The 19800-nt window shown below is 52.2% G+C and overlaps 1 protein-coding gene across 2 annotated transcripts in view; it reads right to left on the minus strand.

The window, feature by feature from the left end:
* Positions 1-19274, minus strand: part of GSN (gelsolin) — a 53627-nt gene extending 34353 nt beyond the window's left edge. The window contains exons 1-2 of one of the 2 annotated variants that reach the window (XM_046021994.1): positions 19144-19274; positions 8871-8960 (exon numbers count right to left, since the gene is read on the minus strand). The gene's annotated coding sequence lies outside the window, so the exon portion shown is untranslated. Of the gene's footprint in view, positions 1-8870; positions 8961-19143 lie in introns of those variants that run through there. The other variant, XM_046021993.1, reaches the window with a different exon arrangement.
* Between the last annotated feature and the right edge of the window lie 526 nt (positions 19275-19800).

Raw genomic sequence — 19800 nt, forward strand, 5'->3', positions numbered from 1 at the left:
GTGACATGTCCCTCCTGCCGCAGGCTCCAAATGAAGCCCTTCTCTGTCCCTGAGCTCTGCATAGCCAACTATGGCCAAGACCCCCATGCTGGGCTCTGGCAAGAAGATTGAGCCCATCTACCTGGGTATCAGTCTGCACCTTGCAGGCAGAGCTATTGAGAAACCCAAAGGGGGTGGCTGTGGGACAGAGGAGAAATGACAGAGTCCAGGAGCAGGGACCAAGCCCCCAAGAGCTCAGGATACCAAGAATGACCCACAGGATGAAAGACACACAACCTTCCAACAAAGGGGACACAAGGCAACATCCTGTGTGAGTCTGAACACAGGCTAAATCCCTACTGCAAGGTGCCTGGGCAAGTGGCCTTTGTGCAATGCATTAATTTCCTCTTCTAGAAAATGGGGTGATGATTCCTACCCTGTGGGGTGTCTGGGAGGATTGAAGGAGCCCCGGGCACTGTGCCTGGCACACAGCAGGTGCTCAATAACCAAAACATCCAAAGACAAGCTCCCAGCATATATGCAGGCCCTAGACCCATACAGCTCACTGGCCCCCATATCTACCCTCGAAGACCTTTATCTCTGTGTCCTTGCAAGCAGAACAGGAGAGGGCTGGGGGTGCTCAGCCAAGGCCCAGAGACCCAGAATGGTTGCTGGTACCAAGGATGGGGCAGCATCTCAGGAGAGGGCCTCCAGCCAGCGCCTAAAGAGCCCGCCCTGCCTTCCAGCCCCTCCATGAGTCTCTCCTTATGACACCCTGCCTTCTTCTCTGGTCTGTCCCCACCGCAAAGAACAAGGCCTCTAGAGTCACCATCTGATCCCAGTCTTATCACTCAGGACCCGGTGACCCTGAGAAAGTGACTCAACCTCTCTGAGCCTGTGTCCTTGGGTATACAGAGTGGCCAGGTGATCTCACGGGTTTGCCAAAACTTGATACTAGTAGAAGTCAGTTATGGAAAAACTGCAAAGCCTAGGACATGATTAGAGATTCTTTGCAAAATATCTCAAACTTTTACCTGCAACAGAACTACCAGAGATTCAAAGATATTTTTTACTATTACTAATCCTTTTAATTTCAATAGTTGTTTGTTTTTGTTTTGTTTTTTTAAAGATTTTATTTATTTGACAGACAGAGATCACAAGTAGGCAGAGAGACAGGTAGACAGAGAGGGAAGCAGGCTCCCCGCTGAGCGGAGAGCCTGATGCGGGGCTCGATCCCAGGACCCTGAGATCATGACCTGAGCCGAAGGCAGAGGCTTAACCCACTGAGCCACCCAGGCGCCCCTGTTTTGTTTTGTTTTGTTTTGTTTTTTAAGTACTTTCCCCTTTAAACATAAACAGAGGTAGAATAGAGGAATGCTTTTGTTCCTTTCCCGGCTCAGAAAATAATCATGACCAGCTGGAAGAATGAAACAAGATCCAGCACACAATACCCAGAGCCTGGCCCATGGTCAGGCTCCCAAACGGGGGACCGTCTTCTCTCCCCGGGGGTGTTTCCAGCTTCATCTATACCCAGGCACCCACCCTGTGACCAGCATCCTCCTGCAGGGGGCCGGCCCTCTGGGGGCTTCGGCAACCCTCGGTGATACTGAGCCTAACCAGAGTCATCCCACTGAGACGTTTTTACAGAAGGGCTGAGGCCAGAGTGTAAGTGCTCAACCCCCACGCTCCCGGCTTCACACGCACTTCCTGCCCCCACAGCCCAGGACCGTCCTGCTTCAGGGTCTCCATCTTTCCCCTGTCTTCGACACTCCCAAGATCCATGGAGTCTAGCCTCGGCTCTGCCTCTGCGTGACCCTGGGCAAGCTCCTGCCTCTCTGAGCCTCAGTCTCCTCATCAGGCTATTGGGGCTCGCGTGCCAGCCTGGAGCCACAGCCTCCTCCGGGCGCTCGCAGAGCCTCCACCCCTCCAGCAGCAGCTGGTGGCTATCTGCTTCTCAGCCCCAGCAGCTGTGTGTGCTCTCTCCCCTAAGCCCCCGGAATGCAGACGTGCCTGCAGCCAGCATCGGCAGGCAGCCCGGGAGGGGAGCAGGGAAGAGGAAGGCTTAGAGGAAAATTACCGCGCTCTGGCCCAGCCAACGCTGGCGCTCACAGCTTACCTCCCAGAGAAGGGATCTGGGGGTCTGGCAGGCTCTTTCTGAGTCATGGTCTGTCTTGGCCCCAAGCCTTGACGCCTGTCTGAGCTCTTAGGGTGGTAGAGGGTACCCTGAGCCCCACTTGTCCGGGACACTCCCACTCTTTGGCAGCGAAAGAGATAGGGAGGAGGAGGCAAAAAAACAGACAGGCCTTTGTGAGAGGAGCAAACCCCAGGCAGACATGGAAAGGGTCCTTCTGCGACATGGGAGTCTGTCCCCTTGCTGTATCTCAAACCCTCTACCCTGGCTACCATATCCCAGCATCATACACCCCACATTTTCCATGCCCCAAAGCAGTCCCGTGTTCCTCATGCCTTGTCCTGCATGTGTTCCCCGACGCGTGGTGTGTGGACTGGGGCCCAGGTCACTTCGAACATACATTGTGCTCCATGAACTTCTGTGTTCGATGCTCTGTTATATGTACCATCTTTTGAAAAACCAGGTTCTGTCCCATGAAAGTGTGTGCCACAAACTTTGTGCCAGGTCCACGAACAGCCTCCCTCACCCTGTGCTGTGATTTCAGTCACATTCCCAGCCCTTCCAACCATTACCTATGCGACCTGAGAGCAGTTGCCTCCGCTCTGGGTGCCTCAGTATCTTTGGCTGTGAAATGGAAATGACATTAACACTCACCTCATAAGAGTTGTGGGAATTGAAGGAGATCATGCATTTAAACTGCTAAGCCCAATGCAGTGCACAGAGTCCACACAGTGTTTGCTAACACTGTTACAAGGACACCCAGGCATCTGTATTACCTCCGGTATGCTTCCCGCCAGGCTCCCACATCCCTGGCTCATACAAGGCATCAGACCTTCTACCACATTAGGGAAATTCAAATAAGGTACAAGAAGGCTATGATTTTCCCCTCTCCTATGGAGGAGAAATCCAAGGCTCAGAGAGGGGCAATAATCTGCCTGAGGTCACACAGCCAGAAGGAGTGAAGCTGGGAGGGGCACACACAGGTCCGGGCACTCAAAGGGACAGAAAGTAGATTAGTGATGGATCCCGGTGGGGGTGTGTGTGTGTGTGTGTGTGGAGACTCTCAGCAAGCAGGCAGAGGCATCATTCAGTGAGGATTCCGGGCGATGAAAATATCCTCAAACTGGATGGTGATAATGGTGGCTTAACTCTGTAAAATTCACTGAAAGTCACTGAATTAACTAAAACGGGTAAATTATGTGTATGCAAATTACGTGTAAATTTACTTTGACAACTGATGTACATTGGACTTCCAAAAAGCTGTGCTTTGTGTTTTTGTTTTTGTTTTTTAAAACCCATGTACTTCCCATGCACCATTCTGTCCAAGCATGCAGCAAGAAAAGGGACTCTCCTTGAATTAGGAGGGTGGTCAAGCCAAGGCTTAGCAACTGCTCTGAGGCCCAGCCAGGGAGAGCCTTGCACTGCCAGGTTCCCAAACACCTCTGCAGCCCAGGTGTGCAGCACAATCACCTGGGGAGCTCCAGGAAACATGGATTCCCAGGCCCCACGCCCAGCCTCTGAATGGATAGGTCAGGGTGGGGCCCAGGCACCTGGGATTCTGAGGCTCAGCCTGGCTCATCATAGCCCAACATCTCCTTTCACACTTGGAGAAACAGAGGCCAGGCAGGACTGGGGACTTATCCGACCTAGTGGATCAAGCAGTGGGAAAACCAGGGCTGGAACTGGGCCGGGGGGGGGGGGGGGGCTTTCTTGTCCTTTCTCTCATTTCCCTCCTCCTCCTCCCTGGCCCTCTGCCTCCTGGTGACTCAGGGCTCTGAGTCAGACTGTGGCACCACAGAGTAAATTTCTCAGGAAAAACAATCCCCAAACAAAGCCTCCCCTGATCTGGGGAACAGAATAGGCCCAGGAGGCTAAGAGAGGGCGGGGAGAAGGACATAAGCTGGAGGTGGAGGCCAGGACCCCACGACCTGGTCTCTCCTATTGACCACTGACTTGCGTGGGGCTCTAGAGATGGCGCTTCCCTGCTCTGAGCCCCCGTTTCTCCACCCGTAAATAATCCCTCTATTGCACATAGAGGCTTATTGTGGACACTCCACATGGTAAGTATTTATAAGCTTTCTCTTGTTGATAATGCTTCCCCCAAACCCATAGCTAGCATCATGCCGTTTCACAGGCAGGGAAACCAAAGTGCAGAGGGGTTTATCCAAGGTCGCACAGTTAGGAAGTGCAGAGAGGGGTCTGCATCTAGGCCTGTGTAAGTCGGAGGTCTTCCTCTCACCCCCACACACCGTGAAAACACACCTACTGCTGCGTCAGCATGCAGGTCATAGCTAATCAAACACAAGGCGGATGGCCACCCTGGCTTCCCGACCACAAATACCTGCCTCCTCACGCCTTTGCTCCCAGCCCTGCAGGGAGCGCACGTGAACTCGCGAAATCATCCAGTGGCTCTGGGCAGCAGGAATGCAGGGCAGGGAACATCCAGGGCCCAAAGAGCCTTACAGCAGGACAAATGCAAGAACAAAGGGAGGTTTTTCTCCAGGGAACTGGGAACCGGCAAGTCAGGAGGAGGGAACAGCAAAGGCAGAGGCTCCAAGGTGTGACCCACATAGAGCAATGAGGACACTGGAGAAGCGTGGCTGGGGAAGGATTCTGACTGCCATGAGTCCTGGCCCTGTCCCAGGCGGTAAGGACAACAGGATCCCAGCTGGTGTCTGCTCTGTAGCCCGCCTGGCTGGTGAAAGTTCTACGAGTCGGGAGTTGGGACTTCCCCTGGATCCCTTCTCAGAGCAGGCTCCAGGGACCACCTCAGATCCCCTGCTACTCACCCACAGGTCAGAATCGCCCTCCAGGGCCTCTTCCTCAGCCATAGCTGGGCTGGGCAGAGAGCAGACGAGCCTCTCCTTCCCAGCCAACCTAATCACACAGGCCTATAAATAGGACCCTGTGGCTTAGTCCAAAATAGCTATGCCAGGCTCAGCTCCACAGCCCTCACATGGGCACACACGGTTCCGGAAATGGTCCTTGACACACTGCCCCATTGAAAACCAAAACGTCCTCGGGAAACTATTGTTCATGCTCTAATTCACTTTCTCAAACATGAGGCAGTGGGCTGGGGAGAAAAGCCCACCGACAACTGCTGATGTTTGGAGACGGCCCCTGTGAGCCCTCTCTGCTTCCTACTCTCTGGGGATTCTGAGCGAGCCACTGCTCTCTCTAGGTCTCAGTTTCCCCAAATGTAACTAGGTGGTTGGATGATTTTCTCTGGGCCTGTCTAGCCAGGATACTCCCTGGAAATGTCTGAGAGAGCTCCTAGCCCCAAAATGCCCATTCTATCATTTTCCCTTCCCCCACTGACTTAGGGATTTTTTTTTTTTAATTATCAGCATTTAAAAAGTGAGAAATGCAAGAGGAAGACATGAACAGGTCCGAGCCCTGCTACTGAAGGGCTAGGTGACCTTAGATGAGTCACTGTCTCTCTCTGGGCCCCAGATTCCTCAGCCATAAGATAAAGGTGCTAGTGGGATGATCACAGATTTGCAGCCACAGAGGACTCCCCAGGGGCAGGTTACAACACGGATGGGGCTGTTACCAACCAACAGGGAAATAAACATAACCGAGCTATCAGTCTACAACAGGCCTGTGCTTACGACTTTATTTCCCCATCAGCTCTCCGCAGCCACCCTGTATCACCCCCATTTTCACAGCTGAGTAAACAGAGGCTAAGGGATAAAGGGAGGAGAAGAGCAAGTCAGAGCCAGAGTGACGTTTCAGGCTCAGACCTGTTGCCTCTAATGTCCAGGATGTAACTGCAGGGGGCTCAGAAGTGCCGACCAATGAGGCCATAACCCAATAAGGGCAGGGGACAGAAAGGGGATTAAGAGTATTTTACTGTGTGTGCACAGGTGGGTGGGAGTGACCAGGCTTCACCCAGTGACACTCGCTCTCTCCAACCAGTTTACAATGTTGACCCTGCCATGTGCCCTCCCCTCCACCTCCCACCTGTTCTCAGATCCCTCTGTGCAAACCAGTCCTCAGCTCAAAGCCCGTCCATGGCTCCCTGGCATCTAGAGGACTGAGACCCAGCATCTCCGGCCACTCCCCTCCTCAGCCCCACTCCTGCTTTAGCCACACTGCTCACCAGTCCCTAAGCACAGTGGCTCCGGGTGGCCTTTGCATACGTGACTCCCTTGGCTGGAATGTTCCAGTGTCCCCTGAGCCCAGTGCTTGACGTAGAATAGGAAAAGCCTTCCCTGGCTCCTGGAGACCCTGCCCTCATCCCAGAGCACTCTGGGCCTCAGCCCCCACAAATGAGATGGGATCTAACTCACCTCCCCTCTGGAGTGCAGGAGTTCAGAAAAGGCTTGCCACGTAAATGAAAAGATGCAAAGAGCAGAGAGAACACCAGAAAGTGCACATTTCCCAGGACTGACCAATACCAAGCCGGGAAGCCTCTACTGAAGCAGTGTTAGGACACCACACTGTGGAAGAGCCAAAAATTACATCCTCAGGACGGATCAGAGTGGGACCTACGCCAGCTCTTTCAAGGCCTCCCCCTAATAATGCAATCTGCGCAGGTCTCTCTCCTACTTTCAAACGTCCAGCGGTGCCCCAGTGGTTTAGGATAAAATCCGAACTCTGACTAAGGCCCCTAAGGGCCTGCATGCCTGGGGTGCTGCTCCGTCTCTAGGGCCTTCCACAGTCATGGTCACACTCCTCTCTTCCAGTTCCTCCCGTGGTCACGCTCCTCTGTTCCTGTTCCTCCACGACCACACGCAACATCCTGCCTCACAACCACATGTCCGTGCTGTTCCCTCTGCCTGGGAACTCCCTTCCCTGCTCACACAGTCACCTGCCGTCCCCTCTCCAGGTCTGGGCTTTCTCAGGGAGGCCTCAGTCCTGTGTCAGGTCCAGATGCCACCACGCCCACCCAACTCCACCAGCTCTTATGACCCTAGTCATCTGCTCAGCCAAGGAATGGCTGGATCTCTTATGTGTGTCACGGCTGACCGCTGTAAGCCGCTACACCGCACGCCCACGAGGGGTGGGAAAATCCTGCTCTTCGCTGATGCTCCAACACTGGTTCCAGGCCCAGGTATCTGGCGATGCACACACGACTGAATGAATGAGCAAAGAAGCAAATGAACCTATAGGAGTAACTCAAGACCAGAAGGTGAATGTCGGAGGCAGGAAAAGAGGGCCCTAAGAAAATCAGAGAAGTGGGAGATCAGCTGAGGGGGGGCAGCCTCCCAGAGCAACAAGGAGAGAGCACTTTCGGAAGGAGAAGGTATTCAATGCTCCAGCAGGTGGTACAAGGAGACCTGAGGGCGTGCCGCCGGATTTTGACAAGTCAGAGGTCCCTGGGGCCCCAAGTTGAACCCCAGTTCAGCAGAGGTGGGCATGAGGTGGGGCGCACTGCAGGGGGACAGCAGTTGAAGGGGATGGGGTAGCAAAGCTCTCATTAACAGGTACTCAGCTGGGCCTGAGCTAGCCTGGCCCTGGCAGGGTCTGCAGAAGTGGGGAAGACAGAAGACAGGTCCCTGTGTCCTTGCTGCCAAAAGCATCGGCAGAGTGTAACACTCTTCGGTGACAGATCACTTCGAGGCAATTCAGCTCTGGGAACTGTCAGGGCTCTGACCCCAAAGCTGGAGCATTAGAATTAAGACCGGCCCCAGATCCCTTCTTTCTGGGCAGCATTACCCTTAGGGCACAGCTGGAGTGGGCCAAGTCACATCTCTACACCTAGCCAGCCTTCTAGGAATCCCTGGGTTTGTAGACAAACCACTCCCGAGACCATCAAAAAAGGCCCGGGTATCTAAGCTCCGGGAAAGAGGAACAGCTCCGAGGAGGGTCACCACCCAAAGCCAGCTGGGCCACAGCAGATGAGTAAACCCTGGAGTCATTCAGCCCCTTCTCCTTTTGGCCCCCAAGGGTGATGTCATGGGCTGGAGCGGTGTTTTCCAGGCTCTCCATACAGTTGCTGTTAGAAATTCACTTCTGCTCCAGGCACTGGAGGCTGGTTTTTTCCCTGGTGGTGATCCTTCCCACTTTTCAGTTCACAAAGCTCTTGAGCATCTAGGAGCTCATACAGTCCTCACGACAACCTTGTTAGGTGGGTGGGTAGAAGACCAATATACCCATTTTATAGGCGAAGAAACTGAGGCCTAAGCCGGGCCATGAAGTGGGCCCCTTGCTTCCAGCCCAGAACGCTGCACGCCCGCCCCCTGTGTGTCAGCCTCCTACAGCAGGTCACCTGTGAGTCTGATAGTCAGGGGGGCCCCAACCTGCCAGCTGTCCCAGGTGGGTATGACTCATGCACCTGCCCTGTGACTCACACAGCTTGGCTACTCCTCCAACGGCCAACAAGCCTGGAGACTTGGCAGCCACAGCCCAGCTTTTTCTCACCTCTCCAAAGCCTCTGGGGAGAATTCCTGGACCTCCAGGGAATCCACCCTCTTACAGAAGAGCTAACAGAGGCCTTAAGAGGGAAAGCAACTTCCCTACAGCCACACAGTGAGAACGCAACACAGCGAGGAGAGGGGCCCAGGCACCCTGGCACCCAGCCCACCCTCGCCTCTTCCCCACAGGATCACCCTCTCCCGGTCTCCCTCACAAGGGAGGGCGAGGAACAAATGAGGCAATGAGCATTAATAGACTCTGGGCTTTACTACAGAAACCTCAGGGACTCCCTCTGAATGCACGGTAGTGACAAGCTGCTTCCACTGTCCCCTCCAGACTCCTCTGGGCAGCCAGAGCTGGGTTTAGGAGGACTCAGGGGTGTCTGCTCTGCTCCACCTACCTTGCAGGGCTGTGAGGGGGAAGAGGGCTGCTCCGTGCGGAGGTGCTGGGACCACGGCAGAGGCACAGGAAAGGGAGTTATCTGCACCACCTGTAAATAAAGGGCCAACAATCTCAACATCAGGTGCTTAAGGTCATCTGGTCAAATCCCCAGGTGATACTTCCACTCGTCCCCAGCACCCATCACCACAGTCACATGGCCTCTGCTTGCACACCCCAAGCAACAGGGCACTCACTTCCTGCCCAGGCTTTAAGACCTTACGTTGAAGAGTTTAGCTGGTTGAAAGAACTGGCCTTAGGATGGGCTAAACTCTCTCTCCCTACACCTTATGCCCACTGGTTCTAGCTCTATCTGCTCAGATCCCCCAGAATAGGTCCTTCACCCTGTTTTCCAATAGCTCCTTAGAGACAAAGACAGTGATCTTGGGCCCCTCAAGTCTTCTACAAGCTGTGCACCCTCTTCCTTCCAACTTTTCCTGAGACCAAGTATTTGGCTCCCACCCTCACCCCCTTCCCTGATCAGCTGCAAATGAACCTTGTCCGTACTGACAGCACAAGACCCAAAATTTGACTTTCAGGTGAGCTCTATCCAGGACAGGGCAAGCAAACTCTCACCTCCATCATTCTAGACATCATGCCTTTATTAATCCAGCCAAAAATCCCACTTGTATGTAAGGCAACCCCAGTGAACATCTGAATTTAACTTATGGTCCACTTCAGAGCTATGGTTTGGGATTCTGAAGTTAGACAAAATGACCCCTCATTTAATATATGTGCTGCCGAAGCGAGCACATGACCCCTCATTTAACTAAGTGCATAACTTGATCAGGTTACTTCACCCTGAGTCCCCCTCAAGTGAAGATCCCCCTCAAGTCCAAGATCCTCAGTGAACTTGTCAATGTCCTTCATGATCTGCTGCTGCTGATCCCATGAGCTTCAGCCTCTTCAGTGCTTGTCTTCCACCCACACCCCTCCAAGCCCCAGCCCGACAAAGCTGCACTCTGCCCCCTGCGTCTGAATGTAATTTACACAGAGTCTCGTCTGTTCTAGAATTCTCTTCCAACCCTATTCTTCATTTCTCCTTCCACTCATGATCAAGCCCAGCTTCCTCTAGGAAGCTTGCTCTAGCCCCCCCTCCCCCATAAGGGCGAGCTCCTCCGAGCCCCCACAGGCCTCTAGCCTTCCTTGTCACACTGGATTACAGTTCGATTCCCGGATAGCATCCTCCCTTAGACTAAGATCTGCTCCCATGGATCCCAGCGCCTAGCTTAGGGCTGGGGCCACCATAGCTCAAGAGTCACCAAAGGAAGAAGCTAGTAAATCACATGCATGCACACATGCATATACACGTGTGCACACGTGAGTAAACATAAACTCATGCCCGTGTGCACATCCAGACAGCTAAAAGTGCAGGTGCTGCCACCTATGGGCAAAAAGAGCATTACACTCTTCCCCCGGCTCTGGAAGGGAGGAGGCCGGGAGATGCAAATTCAGCGGCCTTCTGCATTAACTCCAGCTAACTCCAAGTTGGTCTGTTTTCCATTCTGGACCTTAAGGCTGCAGCGACTTAAAAACAAGGTCCACAAACCACTGACTCTAGTCCACCGCCCACATGCTCCAGAGGGAGCCTTCAAGAGAGATGTTTCCTTCCAGCACTTACCATCCCAGTTTGGGGCCCTTGGGGCGCCTGTTTACTGAATTATATCTTAGAGAAGGGGAGAAGGCACAGTCTGTTAGTGCGGTCCACCAGTGGAGGGGCTGGTCTTTGGGTAGAGCACGCCCTGTTGGTGGCATTGTGCAAGTCACCAGGAATCCCATATGTCTAGGTGGCTGAAGAGGAGCTTTCTGCCCTGGGGTTAGGGGCGGGGGTGGGGGTGGGGGGGTGGGGGGGGTGGTTGGTGCTGAAGCCAGAGATGTTTCTCTCCTAAAAGACTGCTCCCTGCATCATGGGAGGACTTCCAGATATGGTCGGAGAAACATGATATCAGCCTAGCAATCCCAGAAGGGTTCAAATGGCCACCCCAACGACAACACTGCTTTTCTGAGTGCCTACCAGTATTAAACTCTTTACAGACATCCTGTCTCATCCTCATGATACTCTGCCAGGCAGATAGCATGATTCCTATTTTGTGAAGGGAGGATACAAGCTCAGAGAAGCGAAGTAATGTGCTCAGAGTCACACAGCTAAGATGTCTGCCCAGATCCCACCAAGGCAGGCTGCCTTTCCAACTTCTTGCGCTCGCTAAATTTCAGGCACTAAGGCTAGGTCTCTTGCACAGAGAAGCACACAAAGCTTTGGTTACTCTAGATCAGGGTTAGCAAACTTTTACTGTAAAGGACCAGTTAGTAAATAGGTTTTGCAGGCCCCATACCTTGTCTGTTGCACAGTCTTCCTTGTTTGGTTTTAGGTTTGGGGTTTGGGTGAGTTTTCTTGTTGGGTTTTGTTGTTTGTTTTTTTTTTTACAACATTTTAAAACAATGTAAAAAGGATTCTTAGCTCAGAGGCATACAATCACAGGCTGTAATACAATACAGCCTCCCCAGAGCTGTAGTTTGCAGCCTACAGACGTGAGAGAAGAATGTCTATAATCTTAAGTATAAAAACTTCTGGTGGAAGTAGTTAAGACGAATGCCAGGTCCTTCAGCTGTGTTTCTCCCGCCTCAGATGGTTTCCTGCTGAGTCGCTCTCTCCTCAAGAAGGGCTCTACCTTGCTCTGCAATTAGGCAGCAAAATATTTCAAGGGCTGTTCAGATTCTAGAAACTCAGCTGGGGATTAAACAGTTTGACTCCACACAGGGAACAAAATCGGGAGGCAAATTCAATGGGTGGAAAGAACCTCTACCATGAGACATTAAAAAATCTAGGCTCTGGTCTGGGCCCTTCACAAGGGATTGATTGATTTTTAAAAGATTTTATTTATTTATTTGACAGAGAGAGATCACAAGTAGGCAGAAAGGCAGTTAGAGAGAGAGAGGAGGAGGAAGCAGGCTCCCTGCTGAGCAGAGCCCGATGCAGGGCTCGATCCCAGGACCCCGGGATCATGACCAGAGCAGAAGGAAGAGGCTTTAACCCACTGAGCCACCCAGGCACCCCAGGGATTTAATTTATTTATTTATTTTTATTTATTTATTTTTTTTTAAATGACAGACAGAGATCACAGGCAGGAAGAGAGAGAGGGGGGAAGCAGGCTCCCTGCCGAGCAGAAAGCCCGATGAGGGGCTCAATCCCAGGACCCTGAGATCATAACCCGAGCTGAAGGCAGAGGCTTAACGCACTGAGCCACCCAGGTGCCCCCTTCACAAGGGATTTAGAATCTTACTAAGTAAAGTGTGGTCCCTGACCCAGCAACTTCTGCATTACCTGGGACCTCATCAGAAATGCAGAGTCTCAGGCCCCATTACAGACCTGGTTAACCAGAACCTGAATTTTCACAAAATGACCTGGTGATCTATGTTCACGGTAAGTTGGAGATCTGCCAGAATATCTTTCATGTTCAACTGCAAGAAAGGGTTTAAAGACATCTTTCTTTATGTCATAGCATTAAGTCTCTGATCTATCATCTGCATTAGGGACTCAAAAAGCACTCCGTTTTGGAGCACAACCTGCCATTGGATCTTTAAATTAAACCTCTGGATTGCAGAAAAGTAGAAGGAGGAGAACCAGAGAAGGTACCACTCTCCCATTTCACAGCGGCAGTGGGGGAGGGGGGCAAGTCAGAGGGGGAAATGGCTTTCCCAAGACCATGCTGCCAAGGAAAACAAGAGGCCTGACCACGATCAAGTTGCTTCATCTTCCCAGGCCTTGGGTTTAATAAATGAACTCTCATTTGGGTTTAGATGAGAACTTTTGAAATCTCACCAGTTGTGGACTAGCAACAAGGGCACTCGCTTTGCGTTTTACAACAATTGTTGTCTCTGGGCCCGAGTATCCCTGAACATGAAGTAAAGGTGGGGCCGGGGAATTCCCAAGGTCTACCTGTAATCTGGAAACCATTTCGAGGCAAAAAGGCAGTGAGGAGCAGAGCCTTCTGCTGATGGTCACCAGTCCCACCGAGGTCTCAGGGCTGATAACACCAAGTCAAGCCCGACCATCCTAAGTGTCGAGGCAGAGCAGTGACCTGACTCAAGTTCAAGGTTGTACAGCAAGTCCCAAGCAGAAACGGAAAATGAGAACAGGTTTCTCTCTGCTTTCACTCTGGGACCATAATCGTTATCCTTACCGACGCCAAACTGTGCAGATGTGTTTCCTAAATAAAAGACTGAAGTACAATGTTCTGGGGAAATGGTCCCTGTGCCTTCTCGTAAAACAGCTAGAACTTTGATAATCAGCCTTTGGTGCTGCATCAAGAAGGCTGTTGCCCGGGCACCTGGGTGGCTCAGTGGGTTGGGCCACTGCCTTCGGCTCAGGTCACGATCTCGGGGTCCTGGGATCGAGCCCCATGTCGGGCTCTCTGCTTGGCAGGGAGCCTGCTTCCTCCTCTCTCTCTCTGCCTGCCTGTGATCTCTCTCTGTCAAATAAATAAATAAAATCTTTAAAAAAAAAAAAAAAGAAGGCTGTTGCCCTCACGAACAGCTGGTGGGAGTAAGAGGTGCCGTGGCCTTCTGGGCCACAACCTGGCAAAATGCGGCAAAAGCTGTAAAATGCATCATTCTGACCCAGTAACTCCATTTCTTGGGCTCTCTTTTAGGAAATAATGAAAGAAGACTAATTTATACACTAGGATGTCCATCACAGCATTGTTTATAAGCCTGCTAAGGAGGAAAGTGAACCGTGGTATATTCCCACTTAGGTACAACAGAGGGATGAAAAAGCAGGATGGCACATACCATTTTCATAATAAAAAATAAAATTTCTTTTTTTTTTCCACAACTAAAATGCATTATTTCATTTCTTTAATCCCCCGGACTGTCAGAATGAAAGATTTTTAATAGAAATAGACATGTATTTATCTACTTAGGTAGAGAATACTTCTCAAACTCTTCTAAAAGTTAAATGCACAGTCCTTAATAACATGAGAAAATATTTATGTCCTCATGCTGGAAAAAAAAGTCAGAATAGAAAAACTATAAAAGTGATATGACCATAATTATATAGGGGTAAAAAAAAAAAAAATGTGCTACAAACATCAGGAAGGAAATGCCTCCAAATGTTAGCAGTGATTATCTCACATTGGCAGAATTGTGGACAGCTCTTATTTTTTTATTTGCTAAGTTTCCTTATCTTAAGCATTCCTTATAACTAGAAAAGGAAGGGAGGGGGGAGAAGCCCTTGGAGGAAAGGAGGAAAAAGCACCCCATTTCTCACGAGTATGTCACCCATCCCACTTAGCCACTCCCCAAAAATCAACTAGTATTTATTGTGTGAGGGGCCAGGCTCACCATCTCACTTACAGAAAGGAGATTAAGGGCCAGGCCCCACCCTGAAGGCTCACATATACTATCTAGCCTTTGCTTGGCAAATAAGCCAGACCCAGATGATATCCTCCTTGAGGCTGGAACATAATAATGCTATTTGTTTAATCAGTGTAGCAAGATAAATGAATCCACTCCCATTGGTGTGGCTCCTTCACTGAGTTCCCTAAGACCGTATGGCTGAAACCATTTCTGGACCCCCCTGGGAAAGAGCAGGTTTCAGGGATCCTATTATCCCTTAGTCTAAGCACTGAATGCAAGACGAGCAAGAGGTTCCTTCTGAGGCAGAACAAGCAAGGCCCTGTTAGGGCCTAGGATAGGGAGCCAGGAAGGAACCTAAATGGCCTCAAGGCCCCTGGGAGCTCCCATCTCCAGACTTGACCATCCTCATCGACAACTTAGGACCCATCACGACAACCTCAGGGCTATTGTGAGGCTCAAAGAAAAGAAGGTAAATCACTATGGCTCTCTAGGCTGAGCCTCAGTTTCCTTGTCTGTGAAATGGAGTCAGTATCTCTTCCCTCACAGGGCCGGGAAAAGACTAAACAAGACGGTGAACGCACACAGCAAGCATGCTTCCTACAGTGGCCATGATTCTTACTGCTTGTAATCGGGGAATAAGACACATAAATGACTCTTAGGCCTCAACTTCCTTTTCTGCACTGTGCAGCTAACAACTGAGGCCATAGAGACCAAAGTCATGAACAATAGCTGCGTCTCCAGCTGGTGCTGGTGCAGGTTAAACCTAACAACTGCTCTGGGCTCACTTTGAGGTCCACATTCACGTGCGGAGCACAAAGCCCTCTGCCTCAGAGACCATCAGAGCCAGCAAAGCCTGATATTATCGTGCCCACCCCTCTAGTGCAGGGTGGACCCTGGGGCCCAGAGAAAGACATGCATTAGCACAAGTCACCCAGTACTTTGTCAGTGGCAAAACCAGGACCTAAGTCCAGGCCTTCTGCTCCCCAGCCTTGCCCACCCCGCCTACTGCTTTTCTCTTTTCTGCCCTCAAATTGCTGATGTGGTCCCGGGGCAGGGCAGGGGAGAGCAAGCATATGGTAGGGGAGTGTGGGGTGGGAGGGGGGGCAGGGAGGACAGCAGGAACCCTGCTGAGCGTGCCTGTGGTCTACAAGCTCACAAACCACATCAGGCTGAAATATGACACATGCTCACTCAGTTGAAAGGGAGGACAGTTTTATTTAACATACCCCGGCTGCCTAAAAACTGCTCTCTCCCTTTCCCCCCTCCTGAAAAATGCATACCTCCTGGGACCTACTTTTCCTTGCTTCTGCCAAAGGGCAGGGAGATGGTCCTGGCTGGGACCCCAACTCACAGAGTGACCTAGGGCGAGGGATCTTGTGTTTTCTCAGCCTTGATTCCCTGAAACAGAGGGGAGACGGACCTAGGCTCTAGCGTCCTGTTGATAGTATAGAAAAGGATGAGTTTCCCAACAGTGCTGCTGGGAAGCCCTTCAGACCTCTCTGATGCAGGGCTGAGCTCCCCAAGCTTACACACAGCCACCATGAACACCCCAGCAGTCTCATTATGCCAGGACTACAAGGAAACTTCAGGGTAACATTTGGGGATGAAGAGCCAGGCTCTGTAGTCAGAACTCCAGAAAGCGGGAGCCATCATCTTGTAACGACAAAACCGGAGGCATGTTATTTAGACTCGGGTCCCTCATCTGCAGAAGGGGAAATAGTAATGCCTATCTCAGAGGAACACTCATGAGGAATCAAGGGAATAATCAATGTCCCCATGGTTGGAATACTAAAAGGTAGCTTTTTGTTATAATCATGCCAGCCAACATCACCCCCATCTTACAGATGAGGAAACGGAGGCCCAGAGAGCCAGGACTTGCCAAAGGTCACCTAGAAGAACTAAGGCTGCAACTCCACTCCCAAATCAGTGCTTCTAATTCCTCTCAGGCCTGTGGTTTCTCCTAAATACATACACACACTCAGAGGCTGTAGATACAGACTGTAAAGTTTGCTTGAAGAAAACCAGAGACCAATGCCTCAGCAAAGCACTATAGATCATGTAGAGAGATCATTGCAATGACCTACCTCGCAACTTCTTCTTCTTCTTCTTTTTTTTTTTTTTTAAGAGTCCAACATGGGTCTTGAACTCACAACCCTGAGATCAGGACCGGACCTGAGATCAAAACCTAAGCTGAGATCAAGAGTTGGAAGTTTAACTGACTGAGCCACCCAGGAGCCCCTGCCTGGCCACTTCTCAAGAAAGACCCAAACCACCCACAGCAGTAGGAGGAAAGTGTCCTATGGCACTGGATGGCCAGTGCATAACGCATCCAATCAACAGCTCTTGCTCATCACGGATTGCTGAAGCGCACACACGGCTACCAACAATGGCTACCTCTGGAGAAAGAAGGTGGTCTGGAGGCATGACGTTTACATGACACTCTTCTTTGTGTTTGAACTTTAACAATATTTTTTCCCACTTCAAAAATAAGAAAAAAGAACAACACTACAAAACTCAAAATAATTTAGCAGCCTTATCCAGCAGCTATGAGCCTATTGTTTGCTTTTCAGTGAAATTTATGGCAGGTTCTAAGACCTTTGGCTGGGCTTCCAGAATCTGCAACTCTGATCCACGCGGGTGGCCACTGCCCTGGTTCAGACCTGCACTCTCTTTCACTTGGATCATGCAACATCCTCCTCCGGATGCCCCTGCCTCCAGCTTGCCCCCTCCGATGCATTCCCTAAATCAACCACCAGATTAGTGAGAGTTTTTATCCTTGTTCGGCTCAAAACCTTTCTCTGCTTCTCATTGCCTTCAGGATAAAGTCCAAACCCTTGGTTTACAATCTTTATTTACAGTCTCAATTTCTACAGCTGCACCCTTCCCTCATGGCCATTCTAGCCATGGACTACTCAAGAAACCACAGTACCTTTGCATAAACTGTTCCTGTTTATGTTCCTCTCTTTTCCCTCAACCCCCTTACCTTCTGAGAACTTCCTACTTATTTCTGCGGTTGGGGTGGCCCACACAGACTTAGTAACCCCTTTATGGGTTGAAATAACTCTCAGTAACGAATGATTATGTCGATCACTATGGATGCGAAGCATCTTGAAGACAGAGAGCTTTGTCCTCCTTGAGGCTTTTGGGCCCTCACAGAGCAAGGCACAGAACAGAGGCCCAGGCAAGTGATGAACCAAGGAAGGAGGGAAGGAAGGAAATGCCATGAGAAGCAAACCCTACAGCCTCCCCACCCACCCCCAGCTGCCTGCTTTCCTATGTTCATGTTAGTCTGCAATTAAAAAAAAAAAAAAAAAATGATTGTAGAAATTTCTGGAGTAAAGTTTCCTTTCCTGATTCACACGGAAACCTTCTTTGCTGCTGCGTAACCCCCCCCCCCCCGCCCCCCGTGCCAACCCAAGCTCCCGGCTGTTTACAATTTCCCTGGCATTTATAAATAGCAAGGCCTCAGAAAGGAAAATGGAATTTCAAAGGAGCTGGATGCTGCCTGACCTTCCATCCCATCCTTCCTCCTCTGCTCCAAGCCCCTTCCCCTTCACATCCCCAAGAAACACCAACCAGCACCCCCCCAATGTGTGGGAGGGGAGGGGCGGGGATGTCTTAATGAATGGAACACTCAAGAAAGAACAAAAAGCCCCACCAGCTAGGACTCTGCCAAAGGCAAACTGGAACTGGGTCGCGGCCCTGCCCCTTTGTCACTGTGTGACTGTGAGCCCATCACAAGCTCTCCAGGCCCTGCCGTTCTCCCAGCTGCGCAATGGTCACTGTAAAGTGCAGTGCAGCCAGCGGTCCCAGTGCGTGGGTAAGAAATGTGGTCCTGGGAGAACAAGCCATACAGGATTAAGTCCTCGGAAAGTGTCTAGGAGCCTAGGTAAAGCAGAGGCTCCTCCCCAGAGGCCCAGCCTTCAAGGAAGCCCAAGTTACCCCCAGGACAGCACTGAACGCCTTTGGCTCTTCAGAGTTCTGGGTGTTTTAAAGATACCCTCTCTGCTCCGCATAAGGCGGGATAAAGGGTGAGTGTATGTCTGGGCAGATTAAGGGCTACAAAAGAAGCCAGTGTCCCCTGTCCTCCCAAGGCTCCCCCGCCTTCCAAAAACTTGGGCTTGCCCTTGGCCACCGCCCAGAGCAGCCGGCCTGCACTGGACCAGGGGGACACTGTTGTGACCAGATTCGGGGGGGAGGGGGGGGTGATTAGTCCCCAGAAGAGACAGGCGCCCAGGGAGAAAGGGAGACTGCAATCACTGTCGTCAAATCGGAGAGAAGTTTCCGAGTGAGTCAGAGAAAGGAACGTACTCTGCAGGGCCGAGGAGGAGAAGGCACCTTCACGGAACAAATGCAAGCAGATTTCAGACGAGTACAAGGAAGAAGTTTCTAACAGTCCTGGGCCCCAAAAGAGGAAGGAGGTGGAGGGCTCCTCATCGGCGGGGAGAGCAGGCAAAGGCATTATTACCTTGGAGTCAAGGATCCGCTGAGCAGACTCCCCGACGGAGCCACCGCCCAAACCGCGGACACGCGGCTACCTGCAAGCCCGGGTGGGGTACACCGAGTGCGGGGGTGACCCCGAGCCCAGTTCCCTCACCGGCGGGGGCGGGATCAAGGTTAGCTCAGGTGCTCGCCACATAGCGGGGCCTGTAGATGGAGGCCCGGCTCCCTTCTTCCCCTGCCCTAGCCCCCCAGTCCAACCCTTCCTGGTCCCCCCCGAAGACCAGCAAGGTGTGGGAGGAAGCCCCTCTCCAGAGATGCCCAGCTGCCGGGACGAGCTCCAGACGCGGGCTGGCTCGCACCGCGGGGCAGGGAGAAGAAGGACCCAGATGCCCGTGATCCCCAAGATGTCCGGGGCCGTGGCCGCCCCCGTCCCCTACCTGCTGCTGAGGCGCTGGCGACGGCGGCTGCTGCTGGGTCCAGCTGCGCTCAGCTGGTTCCGGACGGCGGGGCGGGGGCTCTGCGGTCGCTCGGACGCGGTGGGCAGGGCGCGGGCCGGAGCCGCCCTCGGGGCGGGGCGGGGCTGCCGGGCCCGAGAGGGGGGCGGGGGCGGGGGCGGAGGCGGGGTGGGGATGGGGAAGAGCGCCGGACCCTGCCAGCAGGCCTCTGGGAGGACGACGACTAAGGCTCCAGGCTGGCATTCATCGAGGGCACTCTGTGCCTCTTTACCAGACGCCTCGCTACCTCCACGCAAAGAAGGCACCCGGCCCCTCCTAGGAATAAACTGTCTCGGAGCAAGGAGGGAAGATCTGCATGGCGGGGGGGGAGGGGGGGGAGCGGGGGGAGAGACCCGGGGGAGCTCCCGGGCTGGCTGGGCTGGGCTGGGGCCAAAGAGCTCCGTTGGGGTGGGCAGCGTGCCACGCTCAGCTGGGATCCACCGAGGCAGATTTCAGCTTCAGTGAGTTCCGACTTAAGGAGGCAAAGCCCTCCTCAGGGGAGCGCGAAATGGGCTACCCGCAAAAGCAGGAGAGGTGTGCAGGCGGCAGCTAGACCCCCTGGACCAAATGAAAGAGAACGTTTCCCAACTTCATTAAGAA

The sequence above is a fragment of the Meles meles genome, chromosome 11 (assembly GCF_922984935.1).
Source record: "Meles meles chromosome 11, mMelMel3.1 paternal haplotype, whole genome shotgun sequence".
In the NCBI taxonomy this organism is placed as follows: Eukaryota; Metazoa; Chordata; class Mammalia; order Carnivora; family Mustelidae; genus Meles; species Meles meles.